General features: G+C 44.3%; 1 long non-coding RNA gene across 1 annotated transcript; it reads right to left on the reverse strand.

The window, feature by feature from the left end:
• Nucleotides 1-323: 323 nt before the first annotated feature.
• On the reverse strand, nucleotides 324-6,382 carry LOC138104700 (uncharacterized). The gene is made up of 3 exons (XR_011148225.1): nucleotides 5,872-6,382; nucleotides 980-1,566; nucleotides 324-886 (listed from the first exon to the last, which is right to left on the reverse strand). It is a non-coding gene; the product is annotated as an uncharacterized lncRNA (long non-coding RNA).
• Between the last annotated feature and the right edge of the window lie 2,066 nt (nucleotides 6,383-8,448).

An 8,448-nucleotide genomic window follows, 5' to 3' on the forward strand; every position in this document is an offset into this window, starting at 1 on the left:
CACTGTAACAGCTTGCCTAAGAAAGTGGTGGAGTCAAAACCCCTGAAGTCATTTATAAAACATGTGGATGAGGCACTTAAACTTACATGTTTAGTGGTGGACTTGATAGTACTGGGTTAACAGTTGGACTTTATCTAAAAGGTCCTTTCCAATCTAAATGATTCTATGATTCTGTATTCTATGATTCCTAATAGCTTCTCCCCATGTGGCAAAGCAGACCAGCCCCCCTTTCTGCTTTTTCAGGGGCTTTTAACACCTAATTAATTAGTACTCAAGGCAGAGTTTTATGTAAATTTTATTTAAATCCCAATCAGTGCTCTCATTTCCTTGCAGAATTATTTTTACCATAGCGTCAGCACTCAGGTGGGCAAGGAACAAAACTACCTGGGGAGCAGAACTCTATGTGCCCAGCCTGACAAGGAGACTGGGAGCACCAGGACCACGGGAGAGGCTGCCAGATGGAACAGAGACATTCCCAGCATGCAAGCCAACATTGAGGTGAAGGAATAGGAGCAGTTATGGTTTCAGGGCACTGATAAGCTCTGGCAAGAGTTGAAGCAAGCAAGTGTTGACTGTGGAGCTGACCATAAAGTGCTGTCTCCTGAAGACTTAGCGTCCTTCCAGTGGGGAATGGCTTAACATACAGGGATGCTGGTGCTACAGCCACCAATGGGATGCTGAAAGCAAATAAAAAAACCAGTCTCAGTCCAGTAGTGTTTTTAGCCTGTTTGCAAAAGCAGAGAGTGTCACAGCAGAAACCTCAGTGGAGCCTGAGCATCATTGCTGGAGCTGCCAGGTATGGAGCCTGTCGGGATCAGTCCATCTGCAGCCAAGGCTTGGTGGAGATCCAAGGTTGAGGATCAAAGTGTTGCCACCTCTCTCCAGTCTGTGGAGAAAGCAAAGATTCTTTAGCATCTCCCACTAGGCCATTAAACTGAGACAAGATGCTTTGGACCACAAAGAGGAACCAGTCACTAACCTGTGACATAACCACACAGAAGAGGTAGGAGGATCTAGCAAGGAAGTCCCAGATTGCTTCAGATTGGGAAAGTGACCTCATCCAGGTGATCCAGAAGCAGAAAATGAGTTAATGCAGTAGGATCCCCTGTTCAGCCACACAGGACAGCTGCTTCTTCATGACTGCTGTTTCACAATTTCCCTGGGAGTGCTTCCTCTTTGTGCTGCTTACATTCCCCTTTTCCCTGAGGCAGCCATGGTCCGCTGAGGTGCGAAAACAGTAAGAACCTGGTCTACAGTGCAGTCTGTGGAGTGCAGATTTTCAGCCACCGTATATGACCCTCCACAGGGGAGACAGCTTTGGAATGTCTTTTTATCTCCTCTTGTTCTGATTTTCTAGCAGCAGCCAGGAGACTGAGTTAATGCAAGTGGCTGTGCCTCATCCTGGATGGATTCATGTTGTTAATCCTCTCTGCCAATCCTTCAACAGCTCTCACTGCGCTACTCAACTCTTCAGAAATCCATCGATTTGCTAAAAGATACCTCATCTTTGGTTTCTTTCTCACGAATCCTTCTCCTATCTTCAGCCTGGATAATTATAGTTTATTTCTGAGGGGAGATGGGAGGACAGGATTTGCACTGGAGTCATGGTTAGCATCTACTACCCAGAGAAACAAGGATTCTACCACACTTGGCAAAAAGGCTCAAAGACAGCATATACTGTCTTAGTGGGAGAAACAAAAAGCAGGCCCACTACCAATTTCTAAGCATCCATGGACTGGGGAAAGTCACTCATCACCATCACCGCTGGAATCATTAGAGAGAAGAGGGTGCAATATCAGAAGTTCAGATTAATGCTATCAACGATCAATATGTAAGACTTGGAAAATCCAAAGCAAGTCTCTCCTAGACTCCCTTACAGTCATGGTCCATGCACAGAGAGTGTGTGCAACAGCTTTGGGGACACTGGAAGTATTCCAATGTGATATTAGTCAACGTCTAATACTGCTTCATAACCAATTAGGTTTATTAATTTTCCCTGCCACGCGGAGTATTTTGTGTGATGGCAGACAGATGTTTGCCAAGTGTTTGCAGACTGGCTTAGCTAATACTTTTGATAACCTGAACCTGCAGAGCAGATGCATTAACAGATTTTGACATGATGCCATTAGTTTTGTTGTTGATGGCAGGGAGGGATGAGGGGGAAGAGAGGAACAAATAAATAAATGTTAAAATAGAGAGAAGAAGAAATCCTAATTTATAGGCTTCCTTCTCCCCCCCAGAACATGCAGTCCAGGCTCTGGCAGACAGTGTTCCCATCTGCGCCATTCCTAGGGCAAGGGAGCAGATTCCTCAGCTGGCTCCATCCTGCCAAAATCCCCTCCTTCCCTCTCCACCTTTACCCCTTCCTTTGAAGTGTGATTGCATAGACTTCCATCTGGCTTCATGAATACACACACATACTTTGAGACCAGAGCAAGGAGGGTGGTCAAGATACAGAGACAGGGAAAGTGCATCGCAAAAGGCAGATAGTGGATAATACAGAAACAGTCCTTTTCTGTTCCTTCCAATGAGTCAACACGACGAGTCTGTTGTGTAAAACATATGCTGCTTGTACATTTGCATAAAATGAGGCAGCAAGCTCTAGGACCGTTCATTAAGGGGCTGAATTCAAACCTTATTTTTAATCTCAGGCTTATTCTCTACTCATAATTAGGCCTCCAGTCAGTCATTGAACCTCTATCTATGTGCCTTTCCATACCCTTAAGAGAGGATTAAACCTTCTGCCTAAGGAGTTGTAAAGAACTGATTCTACATCCATAAAACCTTGTGCTTTACACTGGTGGAGAGATAAACAAATAGTTTACATCTGAGCAAGATCCGAAACAGACAGAGTGAGCCTTCCAAAATATGACAGAGAAAACCCACATCAAAAGATCCCTTCACCTTTCTCCCTGGGAGTTAACACCACAGGCAGAGGCAAAACAGGGGAAACAGAAGAGAGTGAAAAGCCATTACCCTTGCCAACAGACACTGTTGCCATGATGGAGATGAGTTCAGGAAGCTGGTGACAGCTGCCCTTTTCCCAAAGAAGCTCAACAAATGCAGTAGCCTGGCATCAATTTGCAGCCTTTTTATAATGTCTGGTAACACATTTTACAAATTAAACTCCTGAGATCTATGGACGCATTACTGGCTTGAACACAACTCCCTTTGGATAAAGTATGACCTCTTCTGCAGGAATATTGTGTAGAGAACTGCAGCATCTCTGCCTGTGTCATTTAACCAGATGTTCATCACACCAATCAATGCTTCCCTAAGCCCATACACCATCAGATTCCAAATCCATCCTTTTAGAATAATGAGCATTTTTGATAGAAAAGCAGATATTCACTGAAGAGGACAGAGAGATTAACACCATGTCATGGCTCAGCAAGTACTGCTGTTCCCACTCCTTAGGCACACATATTTGCCTCCCCTCCAAGTCAGTGGGGCAGAAATCATCCCCACCAAAATATCCTTTTTCTCCACGGGAAGACTGCACTGTAACCAAAACCAGTACTGGGATATTGGGTGAGTCTTTGTGAAGGCTTTTTCTTTGCCTTTCATGAGAATGTTGCCTGGGCCATTTCCCCCCTTCCTGGGAAGTTAAGTTCCCTCATTTATCAAGGGATCATTATTCCCAGCTTGTACAGCTTTGCGCAGGCTTTCATGAAAACAGGACAGCAATTTAAGGTACATCTGATTTATACATTATCAAAGAGGAAGTCACTTAGTCAGGAAAATTATATAAGCCTGCGTGTGTCTAAATACTCCATCTCCATTATACAGAAGTGGCAGGCAGTGTCCTTCCCGGCGAGAGTTCCAGCCGCTCTGGGATTAGCACAGTTTGCCTGTGTAAAACATTATCAGCGCAGCGAGGCGAGAGCAAAGACCTCATGGCTCCAGCCCCCTCTGCCATGCATCAGGCAGCTCGGTTTGTCTGTTTTAACTTATTCCAGCAGTAATCCTAAAATCAGGGCAACAATTACTTAAGGCAGAGTTCTTTCAGATGCACGGGAAACTTGCATGGAAAGAGCCTGCATTCCTATAGGCCATGAATTCCAAACCTTCTCTTGTCTAGCATTAATTATATGAAATCGCCAATGTTAGAAGATGTAATGTAGGGGAACAGAAGATTATTCAGAAGGGCATGGCTGATTCTGATTTATTAGCATCTAGCTTTGTGGTGTCAGTCAAGCGAGAGTGTCAGGAGAGGGGAGCAGAAGGCCATGACCTTGTTCTCTACCCTCATTCAGCCAACTTTGAGGCTTAATGTTCACAGAAAGAACTGTGTTCCTCAAGAAATGTCCCTATAGAGACTATAAAGACAGGGACTACAGAGAGCCTTCAGAGTTTTCCTTTTTCATGGAAGCAGGCTGATCTGAAGAACAGGAGTCTTTGTACAAGCCTTTGGAAACATGGTGCATCACAGCTACTGTGGATTAGAGCTCTTGGCTCTAGTCCTGCCCTAATATATTGCACTGGGTCGGTTTGTCTGGCACAGCACAGACACTCTCCTGCCTCTTGGCTCCGTATACCCTGTTATTTCCCTTTTATTCTGCCCCTGGCAGAGACATCACTACAGAGAGAGAGAACAAATTATTTGTTCCTGTACTGGCAAGGATCTGGAGGAAAAAGTGGTGGCAAACAATTGCATTTCCCCAGATGACTAGTCAAAATTCTCTTTCCCAATCAGGAGTACAAACCCCGTTGTCATCTCCAGGATGGTGTGGGACGTCCCCTGCTACTGCATTGTTCACTCCAGGATGTGCCACTCTAAGATCACCAAGGCACCCTTACAGGACTGGCAGATTGGCCATAGGGCAATCAAGACCTCCTTGATAGTAGCTTGAGAATAACCCAGCTTGGAGATTGTATGACAAGTAGCTTCCCAGGAAGTACCCCAACGCAGTCAACTATTTGTGCAACGGATTGTCAAAAAGCTAAAACAAAAGCTTTAGAGAGAAATGGAGTTCCAGTGGCCACCTGTTGTCCATACCACATCAGGAAGGCAAGTGGCCACCATTCTGCTGGGCAAAACCAATTTTATCTAGCCATTAAAGCACAAAAAGCAGAGCATCTTGTTCTGCATACTTTGCTGAATAAACGACACTTCTTTTTTTCATGGGTAAGCTTAGGTCTCAATTCATCTTGTTTATGTGACCTGGTGGGTCTAGGGTCAGACAAGACCAGAGCCACTTGTATTAGGCCCACTTGCAATTCTCCTGAAATCTGGCTTTCAGTTCACCTGGAACTGAGTGCTCAAAGGGTGCAATGGCAGCAAGCCTTGTGGGTGGTTCTGCAAGTGTCTGTATGAATGCTCTCTTACACAGAGTATGTCAGAGAGGGTAGCAGGCCAGAGGTACTGAAGTATTAATCTTCTGGCAGTGTTTCCCTTGCATGGTGCTTGGAAGGAGACAGAAGAGTCTCTGCTGTGATACTTCTCCCCAGGTGTAACTCTAACAATAAACACCATCAGCAATTCACCCACACAGAAAGCTGTAAGTCTGTTCAAACAATCATTCATCTTACCCTCCTACGCCACAGGAGAAGAAACACATCTCCCTCCAACCCTTTCATGATTACAGACACATCTGCACTGCAACATACAGGTGCAACTGCTACCCATGCAGGAACATCCCCACTGACTTAAAACTAGGTTACGTGGGTGCTAGTCTAACCCCAAGAGTGAGTCCTATCAACCAGCTGGACTCAAGTGGCATTTGGACTCTACGGCCTCCAGTTTAGGGCTTGGTGTCACTATCATTAGCTCTAAGAAGCCTCTACAGAGGTTTGCTTTATCAGTTAGTCATTATCTGATAGATTTTTTCAAAAATTGTTAAATAATCTTTTTACCAAAGAGATCCTTACCTGTGCCAGGATGGTAAAGACCTTCCAAGTTCACAGTTAGTAGCCTCAGGAGTTAACTTTCCTCAGGGAAAACAAGAAATATGTGACAGGAAGATTCCATAAACCTTAAAATAGCCAATATTTATAATTATGAAAATTGTAGGTTTCACAGTGATTACACACATGACTTTGAAAAGTGATCAGGAGTCAGTCAAAGAAAATTAAATCTACCCATTAGGATACAGTCAAACCATACTTATTTTAAAGCATTTGCAGCCAAGAGATGTTCATCTTGTAACCTCATCCAAACCATACTGCTCTTTCAGGCTCCAGTACATTGGGAAGTTTACTGCATTTTTCAACTTAACCTGTACTAAATCAGCATGTGAAGAACCAGCAAAGCATCCCCCAGTCCTGGCATCCAGCGGTTTCTGGCTATCTGCTGTGGTCCTCATCTTGATTTGGCACATGTCTGTTCTCCAGATAAGTCCAGGTTTTCAAGGGGATCCAGCAGGTTTTTTAAATAAATATTGCTCAGAGCCTCATCAATTGCACTAAGCACAAAACCAATAAACCTCAGAATTCAAAGCTCACAAAAAACCTGAGCCTGAGGACTATCAGAATTTTTATATTCTTTTTTTCTCTTGAGTTATTTGGGCTGCAGCAGGAACTTATTAGTTGATCTTTTAATAGGTGACATTTCTGGGAGCATTTGCTCCAATTTGAGAGGTAATTTGTATCAGCTGTTCTGGTTCCTGTTCGTGACTTTTTTCCCCTCCCCTGCAGCGGGCACCTGAGCTGGCAGCTTTTATATGTGTGCTCTGAGATAGCATGAGAGTGAAAAGGGTCACTTTTATGCAGGATGAGAAAAATGTTTAACACAACGGGATCCTGACAATGTCTGTACTTACACCTTTACCAATGTAAAGAGCCAGATCCGAACACACCTTCTGCAGAAAGCGGTACTGAGTTATATCTCCCTTTTCATTTGAAGACTGAGATAATATTTTAAGCTTGCAACAGTTTAATTGTCAGTGCCCTAAAACGATACTCATTTGGATGGCCTACATTGCTTGATCTTTGTACCATTTACCTAATGGTTTGCATTTAACAATTTGGATAGCTTAAGTCCTACTGCTACCACTGCTTGCAGTAAACACAACCTGTAATTTGAAAACCCAGGTTAACTTTGAGCATTCAGCAAGATCTCGCAGGTTTGGTTATGCCAAGTGAACATCTTTTCCAGAAGTTTAAAGGATTACATATAGATACGCGATACGATTGAAGGAGTTGCTACATCCAGATGCTCCCTACATGCCCTCCCTTGTGCTGAGTCGCTACCCAAGACCCAGCCCAAACTGCATTCCTGTCAGGTTCCTACTGGAGCCCCCACAGCTTCAATGGCCAGAGTGACCCACTTCACCTTCAGCTGAGCATCTGTTGGTAAGTCAGGCCTGAAGAGACTTCTCATAGCATGAATCAGACTGGAGCCTATGGATAAATTGCACCTATGGACATCACAGACAGATTTTGTATATGAGAGTTGTAGGACCCACTTAAATCAGGGAGCATAATGTTCTCAAAGGACTCAAGAGTTATCTTGGTGCAACTCCTTCCTGAGCAAGTCTTGCAGGTCTGACCTCAATATTCTCTGCTCAGGAGAGCAGCCGAGAGCTTCCTGTAGATGTCAGAGTGACCTTACAGCAGCGAGCTAGTGCCTGGATGCAGGACCCGCTCCTTGCAAGGTTTGGTCCCACACTCTTCTGCTTGCCCCAGCTTCAGCTGTGAGGAAAGCACTGCATTGTCAGGCTCCATTTGGAAGGAAAAAACCAGCAGTAATAGCCCATGGCTTAGAGATTTGGTCAAAACAAAAGCTAGGCTCCTGCTTGCTCTTTCAAGCAGTCTGTCTTGCCCAAGATTATTTTCATGCCAAACATTTATTTAAATCTATTTTAAATCAATTTAGAAGTCAGTACTAGGAAGAGCTTGTGCTAGTGAAATGCCCTTTTTTGAGGTAAGGATGTGGATTCAGGGTTTGCACTATGATTTGTAGTGAAGCCACAGCAGGTTTTTGGCATCTAAGAGGTGTATGGATTTCCTGTGTATAGGATCACTGGATGAATCACTGCAGTCAACAGAGAAGACCCATACAGCACTTGCATATCCCAGCATTATTCACACTTAAGAAAATGCTAAATTTCCTTTGAACTTAATATTTTCTCCCTTTAGGTCTTTAATCTGGGTCAGCTCAGCTTTTGTTACCAGTACAGCTGGGTCACAGCATGTCCATCTGCTAAACAGCCACACACTCCCCTAGTTTCTCATGTGCAAGTTTTGCCACTCATGACAAGGCCTGGGCACTCACATATAGCAGCAGCAGCCTCACCCAGACAAATCTGTGTGCTCCTAAATGGAGTTGAGCCACAGTTACTCCCATAGGCACCCAAAAGCTGCACTTGGACACACTTTTATGGGCACAGTTCAGGGAGACTAAGAAATCACCATGCTCCAGACCTGGCAGCAGAGCAGCATCATTGGCACTCCCTAGCACGGCTCTGCTAATATAAACCAGTTTAGATAAATATTCCCAAACAACCC

The sequence above is a fragment of the Aphelocoma coerulescens genome, chromosome 1A, assembly GCF_041296385.1.
Source record: "Aphelocoma coerulescens isolate FSJ_1873_10779 chromosome 1A, UR_Acoe_1.0, whole genome shotgun sequence".
Classification (NCBI taxonomy): Eukaryota; Metazoa; Chordata; class Aves; order Passeriformes; family Corvidae; genus Aphelocoma; species Aphelocoma coerulescens.